The sequence below is a fragment of the Pygoscelis adeliae genome, unplaced genomic scaffold (genome assembly GCF_000699105.1).
Source record: "Pygoscelis adeliae isolate BGI_AS28 unplaced genomic scaffold, ASM69910v1 Scaffold262, whole genome shotgun sequence".
Taxonomy (NCBI): domain Eukaryota; kingdom Metazoa; phylum Chordata; class Aves; order Sphenisciformes; family Spheniscidae; genus Pygoscelis; species Pygoscelis adeliae.
Genome location: NW_008824184.1, coordinates 290,083 through 299,438, shown reverse-complemented (window position 1 = coordinate 299,438; position 9,356 = coordinate 290,083).

Sequence of the window (9,356 nt, the reverse complement as noted above, 5' to 3'; positions counted from 1 at the left end):
TGAGGTGGCCACCCTGCGGGGCCCCACATCCTCCTCGCCGTGGGAGCCCAGCCCGGCTGCTGGCTGCCCAGGATAATAGGATTCAAAAGGTTTCTATGGGGGGGAGAGTTTGCATTTTTTTTTCCTTCAAATTTCCATACCTTGGATTTGATCGGGCCCTCTGGGGACCACGATGCCGTTTGATCTCATTTTGTGTTCCATTTCTGATGTTACACCTTGTCATGGTGTATTAAGTACCATCAAGCTCCATAATGCAGTGACACGAGAACCTGATGCTACATGATCGACAAAAATATGCTTGTCCCCTGAGAGATGCTGACAGTGTCATATCTGCTACCGGTTCCCGCCATGTGCAAAAGGCACAAACCCCCTTTCATGGCAGCTCCGGTGCTTCTGCTTGTACAGTTGAGTGGGAAAGTTGAATTTCGTTAAATCTGATGTCCTGGAGCCTGACATCTGCAGAAAATGAGGCCCCCAATTAACAGCAAGATCCATATCCAGAGGTGGCTTAACCACCTTGGGGCTGTAGGAGCAGAGCTGCCGGCTGGGCAGGAACCTGAGCTGCTGACAGACGCTCACGTCTTCAGATGTTGATTACCTGCCTGTTTGCATACGGAGCAGCGATGGATAAAGCCTCGAGGTGCTGCAAATTCTGGAAAAAAAAAAGAAATAAATATATGTCACATACAGCAGCACCGAGGCCCCCCGCCCTGCGGATGGAAGGGGACCCGGGGAGGACCCGGGGACATTTGGGGGTGCCCAGGGGTGGGCACAACAGCCATGTGATGGGACAAGTGGGAGAAGGACCAGCACAGCGATGCTCGGTCTGCGCTGGGTGGGAGGGCATCACCCCCCGGTACCCCTCTGCCTCTGCTTGGGGGATCCTCGCTGGTTTAATCTGCAGTTATTTCCCTTATTTCCCTCGCCTGGGTTTCTTGACAATCGTTAATGTGCGAGTTGACTGATTTTCATGGTAATATGCTAAACAAGTGCCTCTTTCTCTTCACAGCAATCCGGTGGCTCAGCCAGAGTCCCCGTGATAGACTTGGTGTACAATACCCTGATGTAGTGAATGTGGCGTGCCAAAGTAATTCTGAGTGAAATCCCAAGGGATTTATGTCAAGGACAAAATAGTGTATCCCATGGGTAAATATAGTTAGCACAGCTGCAAAACAGAATTTATTTCTTGTTTGCGATATCATTTTTAAAGTATGGCATAGGGAAAGCTTTAAAAATGAAATTATAGCATGCAATAAAAAAAGCTCATAGGCACTGTATTCAAATTATGCAACAGTAATATGCTGAGTTCATAAATAAACATCTCTTATTAACCCTTCTCATAGCAAAATGGTATTTTTCCCTTGAAATAAACAGTCAGAATGATTTGCCAGGGAAAACATCAGCAAACAACGGTAAGCCATATCTGCAGATGCTGTTATTATCTGCAAAGCCCCACGCGGTAACTGCGCCAGGAAGGCGCCCGGGACACCGGGGCAGGGCAAAGGCATCCTCCACCCCTGGCCAAACCCCAGCCCAGGCGGCAGCCCCGGTCCCAGGGGAGGCAGGGGTCCGAGGGGCTGGGCAGGGCGGCTGCACCCACGGCCCCCGGACCCGCAGCCCCGGCTCCCCACCAGCCACTCCCTGAGTTATTAGGCGAAGCGCAAAGTGGCTAATCAATTTTGTTTGCATATGCAAGTGAAGACGCTGTCATTTCATTAGCTCAAGTAAGGACTCAGCACACTTTGTGCAGCTTCAATAATTCTCTTTAAAGTTATTGAGAAATGTATGCTTAATTATATTTGCATATGAAAAATAGGGTCTAATTAGTTTGATTGATTATTATTTTAACCTTAATGACATTTTGAGTATCTTTCCCAACTAATAGCAAATGTATCTCTAATAAATCACGAATTTTTATAGCATGGTCTATCGAGCTTCCTTTTGAAATATATTTTATTAATATACCAGAATGTATTGAAACTGAAACAAGTCAAACAACTGCTCATTTATTAAACCGTTTAAATGTCAGTTTTATACAAGAGTAATATTACAGGAAATACGTTCCTATGAAAGACATCTGTAGACCAGGGATACTCAAAATATTAGTTATTTTAGTGAAATATATTAAGGAAATAAAAATTCAATTATGTCATTTATTGCACTAAATAAATTTATATCGACTAGCATAAACGTTTTGCATTAGCAGATGTTCTTTCCTGCAAACTCTCTAATTTTCCATGGCTGATCCTGTGCTGACGCTTCTCGCCCACCCATCATCTCATCTCCTGCCCGAGCAAGCGAGCCCAGACCAGCGGCACCTTGCAGCAGGGACCGGTGCTTTGCAGAGCTCTGGGATCAGCTCAGACTTGGGGAATACGAGGAGAAATCCCAGCTGGAGCCAGAGGTGCCCGACTCGGGGCTGCAGGCACCAGCGTGCACCGGGCTGGGCGCAGGCTCGGGGCCCTCCACCCGCCCACCGTCCCTCGAGAAATAAGAAGCAGGGGCCGCTTTTGTACTATCCTTGATTGAAATTCTCATGCAGTGGTGGTGTCCCTGCCATCAATGCCTTAATTAGAAATTAGGATAGTCACATTGGCATAAATTAAATCAGACTAAAGATGATTAACAAAGTAATGCAAGAAATCATTAAATTAAACCACTGTGCCAAGTCCACTGCTGATCTATCACAAATTTGGGCTGCTAATGAGGTCTTAATTAGTAAGTTAGGTCGAAATAATTCATTTCATTCAATTCGGAGAAGACACTTTTTTTTTCCCCAAGACTCAATGCAAATGTATCAACTAATGGGGCCATAAATAAATAAACAAACAAACAGCACCCCTGTGTTATCAAAACTCTGCTGCATCGAAGCGGCAAATGTTAATTTGCAAAAGAGTGGTTAGTTCCCTCAGTGCCGAAGGCATCCAGCCGTGTTATCTGGCATCTCGCCGTCTTCCGTGGCCTCGGGGCTGAGCCTGCCCTGCACCCTGCGGACACGGCCCTGCCCGGCTTTTTGGGGATGGAAACAGAACTTTGCTTTCCAGCGCCGGGCAGCAGCGAGTGCCTTCAGCCCTGCCCAAGGGGAGAGGCTGGGGCAAGGCATCGGCGTGCACCCGCAGCGCTGCCTCCCAGCGGGGCTGGAAACATCCCTGCAAGAGACCAGCAGGTGTGAAACCAATCCAAGCGTGTGCAAGGAAAAGCCATCTGGAAAATATTCTGAAGAGCCACAACATCGTTAAATTGCTCTCCCTTGCTCCCCTGAAACAGTAGAAAAGTACCATTCTTTTTTTTTTTTTAAATAGAAAAATTTGGGGCGTGCCGAGACAGAGAAAAGGCACGGTTTGTGCAATGAGCAGATCCAGAGGAGAAGCCTCAGGAAGGCTGGAAAACCCAGGGCAGAGACCCTGCCAGGGGAGCTGCCTGCGCAGGCAGCAGGAGGGCTGGGCAGTGCACGGCAAAGCCCCACCTGCGGTGGGAAACACAGCACAGCCCTTCAGAGCGGCGGTGGAGTGAAGGGCTCTCCCCACCACGAACCAATTGCTTCTTCCTTGCTTTGCTTTTCCTTTTTCAAGTATTTTATAGCTGGAGACATCACACATTTCTGGGGCCCGCCCCGCTTTTGGGTAGTTACATTGCAGTTACGCTTGCACAGGCACAGCAGGCCACTGCTGTAGGCACAAAAAGAAGAGATTTATTTAAAAGTGGACTGAAATGTCCCTTTTGAACTTCTTGTTCTGTGCTGCTCTCAACACCTCTTCCCCCCCCGCGTGCTCAACAGGCAAACCCTCCTTTTCCATTACCTCCTGCTTCCCCGCTGACTCGTAGGGCACTGCAAAGACAAAAACACTTGTGCAAACCAGGCAAAATCCATCCCTGTTCTCTGTGAATCCCCAAGCCCGCGAGGATGCAGCCCTGGAGGGTGACACCGCCGTGTCATTAGCAGCCAGGTTGCCTGATGACATTGCCACCGGCAACAAGAGACCAAGGAGCTCCCATGGCTGGAGTAACCCTGCTTGACTTGGCTGCATGGTGTGTGCAAGAGGAGGGTCTGGGGCACAGGGGAGGGACCCCCTGGCCTGAAGATGCTCTGCACTTGGGTATTTCTTCCGCTAAAGAAAGGGATGAGAATAAAACTGAGGCAGGGCTGGAAAAGCACTTTAGTTGCAAAACTCTTTGAGCCAGCAACGGAACAAGTGCAGAACCGTGATGCAGCCGCCTCCCCGCAGCCCTGCAGCCCAGGGGGGATTCTGCCCGGCACCCTGATGCTCAGCAGCCGCCGTGGGACAGCCAGCATGTCCCCAGCTGCAGTGTGCAGCACCGCTGGGTCACCTCACTGAAGGAGTAGCGGCTGTGCCACAACAGGTCTGCAAGTGGCAGTGTCTGCAGAGTAATAAAATCAGAGAAAAGCAGGCCGGAGCAATTGCCAAGTAGGAGATATCCGAATAGGGCTGCTGGCTGAGAAAGGGGAATGTCAGAGAGGCGGGAGATGTGTCCTCGGGCTCAGCCCGCTCCAGGGCAGCGGGACCCGCCAGGCTTCTCAGGGTCCCTCCATTGGCAGAAGATGCAGAGGATGAAGTAGGCAGAGAAAGCCCTTACAGAGGTGTGGATGGGCTGATGGGTGGATGCGGTGGCCATAGGCACCGAGGGTTAATGGTGGATGGGGAGAGCAGGCTGGGGTGATGTGATGGGCATAGGAAAGGTTCAGAGCAAGTTCTTTTTCATCTGAAAGGAAACATTCATTCTGGCTGGACATCTAAATTCTCCCATTCTCTCTTCTTTGGAGCAACAAGAATTGGGCTCTTAAAGGCTCAGATGCTTTTGTAAAGCTCCTCTTTGCCTTCCCCCTGCCTTTGCACCTCTGGCCCTGGACCTCACAGCAAGCCTGGACAAAGCACATGTAAATAAAGAGCAGAACCATCACCCATCTCCCCTGAGCAGGGCCCGGGTGCTTCCCACCCACCCAAGCGGGCCCACCATCCTGTGGCTGAGCCTCCCCAGTCTTCCCGGCCAGTGCCCCACCGCCGTTGCCAGCAGTCACGCTGAGCTGCTCGGGTAGGAAGATACTGATTTTTTTCATTTGCAAACAGATCCAGCTGCAACAGGGGCGCTGACAGGGCTGGATACAGCCATGGCGGCGGGGATGCCCTGGGCCAGGCGCGGTGATGCTCGGTGTCTGCTGCCCGCACCCTTTGGGGGTCCCGGTTCCTGTGGAGGTGATGCTCCCTGCAAGCCCACCCAGCCTGCAGCGTTGCAACAGCCTTCTTGGACACTTCCAGGCTAAGAAAAACTGAAGGCAAATCAGCAATTGTTAAACTTTATCTATAACGTGTCTGAGCATCCCCAGGGATGCACAGTATGTCGTGCAAAGGCCAAGAGCAGAGAGGGCAGTCACATGTATGGGAGTCTCCGAAAGCCGGAGCCAGCTGATCAGCTGCATCACGCATCGCCCCTTGTTCAGCCGCCGGGAGGGCGCACAGCTGGGGACGGATGCACTAGAGGCTGAAGAGCAGGCGTTACATTGTCTGTATGGTAAATAATGCTTTTAAGAAGCAAAACTGGCCATGATGGGTCTGGAAAGTGTGTCTCCACAGAAAATAAGGAGGGTGTAGTTGGACAGGGAACCCCCAGCATCTGCCCTCCCATCTGGAGGGCCGTGACCCAAGCTGCCCTGTAACCCCGGAGCCAGAGCTGGCCTGAGCCACCAGAAACGGTGGGATTTGGACATGAGGAAAAATTTCTTTACTGAAAGAGTGGTTGAACATTGGAACAGGCTGCCCAGGGAAGTGGTTGAGTCACCATCCTTGGAAGTATTTAAAAGACGTGTAGATGAGGTGCTTAGGGACATGGTTTAGTGGGCATGGTGGTGTTGGGTCGACAGTTGGACTCAATGATCTTAGAGGTCTTTTCCAACCTTAATGATTCTATGATTCTATGATTTTCCACCCCGATTCTCTCCAGAATTGGGTCCCGCTGGGTCCCCTGCCCCAGCAGAGCACAGGAGAGAGACATAAATGAACCCTGATATTCTAATGCCTGCAAAGCACCCTACAATACAGAAGCAATGGTAACAAGAAATGATCAGAAAGAGCCAAGGAGGGTGACCTGGAAACCTTGTCTGCATGCGTTGAGTTCTGCTGTCTTGACTACAGTGCGGGGATGTGTTTGGGGAATTAAGCAAAGCACATCACTTTTTTTGCATAATTGAATCCTCTGCATATTTTTTTCTTTCTGTGCATAATCTTCCTTTCATGTTGTTCATGTACTTCCTGGATAATTCAGAGGTTACTTTCCTTGAAAAGAAAATACTGAAAGAACCTATGGCACTATATCCTTAAGTATTCCACTTGTTGTAAACTCCCTGAGGAATCTTACAGACACTAAACATCAGTGAAAAAATATTCAATACATTTTCAGAACAGCTCTTTGTACTTGAAATACTCTGGTTTATATTAAAATATTCTCATCTCCCTATAATTTATAAGAATTCATAGAAGTAAGAGGACTCTATTTCTTCCAAATCCTATTTAGCAGTGGCATCAGTGGTGCCAAGCACAGGCACCACCGCAAGTTTGGGGCAGTGCTGGTCACGCCGTGCTCACCAGGGCTGCGCACCGCCTGGCACCACGGCGAGGGGCCACATCCTGCACCTTCCACCCCAGCCGTGCAGGCTGGTACCGGGAGCAGGCAGGGATCGGCGCTCCGCTTCCCGACACACAAACAAAAGGAGATCTTGAGGAGGAGAGGAGCGGAAAATTGCCCACTGACATTTCACCTGCAGCACCGGCACAGCTCAGCCCCGGCCAGCACACCGCAGGGGATGCACAAACCAGCCCCGGGGGAGCGTGGGGCTGGGGCAGGGGGAGCAGTGGGGCCAGGCAGGGTTGCAGCCAGCTGGGACTCCACGGAGTTGTGTGCGCGCTGCAGCCACGCACGGCCGGCAGCACACAGGGGACCCGTGTGGCAGTGCTGCACGGGGACAGCCCCCTCCGGGCTGGGGGCGATGCCCAGGGTATAAATGCATTTTTCCCTGCAATGCCCTGTGTGCCGCTTGCTGGTGCCTGGGAAGGGCGCAGGGAGGGTGCCGGGGCCGGGACAAGGTGCAGAGGGATCCCCAGAGCCAAATAAGGCTCCCAGTGGGGCCGCGGCTGCCGCGGGCGAGCTGAGCCGCTTCCATTTTGTGTGTTAAAAGAGAATTTTCCACTCCTTATATGGGCCCGAGTGGAGGCTTGAGTAAGGAAAAAGAAGCCAAGACAGCGCAATCGCCTCGTCCTGCCCGGATGGGATTAATTTCTTGAAAAACAAACACTTTCCCCCCCCGAAGACGGAGCCCGTGGTGGCCACACCTGACGTGTGTTCCTGGCGCAGGGATGCGGCCTCCCTGAAGGGCATCAGGAAGGATCTTCCCAAATTCCTAGCACTTCAGTGGTTAAAATGTTATCACTTTTATTCGTGTAATAGAGATGAAGTTCCTGGGCCTTCCAGGAGCATCAATCTAGAGATTTATTAACCAATTTAAAATACTATTGTCTTTCACTTCAATGTGAGATTGAGGTGTGTTGTCGGAGGAATATAAAGCTACAATCAGTGAGCCGCAGTGCTGGGAGATGCCAGTACCTGGAACTCAATAGATATTCATGAACATTCTCGTATTTAGTGAAGGAAATAACTTAATACCGACAGTGTCGATGGAATAATAGCCATTTCCTGGCTGACTTGCAGCCCTCAGAAAATGAGATTGCGCCTGCCTTCATTTTTCTTGTCTTTCCTGGGTTTCTTGCCGGGGAATGCATGGCGCAGGGATGCTGTGCGCATTCCAAATCAGCCGCAGGGCAAGCCCTGCCGCTGCCCGGCGTCCCACCCTGGCTGCCTCGAGCAGCCCGGCCGTGCCAGGAATACCCCCTCCCTGCAGGCATTTCATCCATGGGAAGATTATAAATATTCCAGTTATTATTCCAGGCAAAAGGAAGGCAGGCGGCTGCTCCGGCATTCCACGCCGAGCCCCACATTTCCCCCTTTAGCACACGCGCAGCCTCGCACGCTGCATAAATATTCATAGCAAAATCAATTTGCACCTAAAGATCTCTTCTGAAATTGCATCCCCAATGCAGCGGCTTGGCCCAGGAGCACAGATGGGACGTCATTGGAAATGCCACGTTCAGCCTAAATATATAGAATGGGGTAAATCTCCTGTAAGTAATTGTTATATGATTTCTCTTATTCCTCCATCATAAACGGCACTAAATTGGTTTTTATCATTTTAAAGGCTGCTGGCAGACGCTGCTGTGCAGGCTCCAGAAAAAAAGAGGATCCCTCCTCTCGTCTGGGTGCCAGCCGCAGGCAGGCAGCGCTTCCTGGCACAGCCTGCCTGGGCTTTATCCTGCACCCCTGGGTGAGACCAGTGGTGCACGCCAGTGAGTGGCACAGCCACAGGAATCAGGTCACACCCAGTGCAAAAGGACTTAGGTTTTCTGGACTGGTCACCTCAAGGGACAGGCAGCTAAGCCTAGAGATACTGTCAGAGTTTTTAAAAAAAAAAAAAAAATTAAAAAATGACCTAATGTATTTCCTTAACTCCAGTAAAACCACAGTTTGCAGAAAGCTCAAGCAAGAAAAAGTATTTCATATTTCAATGCTCTCATTTGTTTTACTTGCCTCACGCTGGCTAAAAAAAGAGGCCAGGGTACATATGCTCTGGGGTGTCCAGGTAATTTCCCTGCTACTTCCAGCGCCCGCCTGCAGCATCTGGGCCAGGAGGCAGCCAGGGCTGCTCCATGTGTTAAAGACCCCTAATACCAGCGATGAGCTCCCTGTGCCCCCTCGGAGCCTCCAAAGCCCGTGGGTTGCCCGGGGTCTTCCTCAAAGAAGCTGATGGCTTCCTCAAAGCTCCAGCTCCTGGAATCACGTGAAAACGTGCATCTGTCCCAAAACTGCAGGAGCCTCCTGGCCCATTTTCTTGCAGGAGCGGAGCGTGGGGACAACCTGCTTCCCGTGCAGAGCCGCATCGGGATGCGCCCGGGGCTGGGAGGAGGTCTCTCCTTCTCACACGCTGAGGATAAAGCTGTACAGTAAAAACACTGATCTTCCAGTCTCAGGAAAAAGCTACAGCACCTACCAATCATTTTTATACCTGCTAAACAAAACCCGACAATGAGGATTTATTGCTTATAATATTAAGTGAAGTTTAATTTAGATCATCTATAAAAGACCCATTGCAGAGTGTTTCCCAAAGATCCTCGACGCTTTAAAATAAAGAGGACAAATACTGAAGTGCTCTCTGAATGTTATGGGACAATTTCCTCTTATGTTGCCATTCAGCGATGTTTTCTCTCCGGCTGGAACCCAACATTTCGATGAAT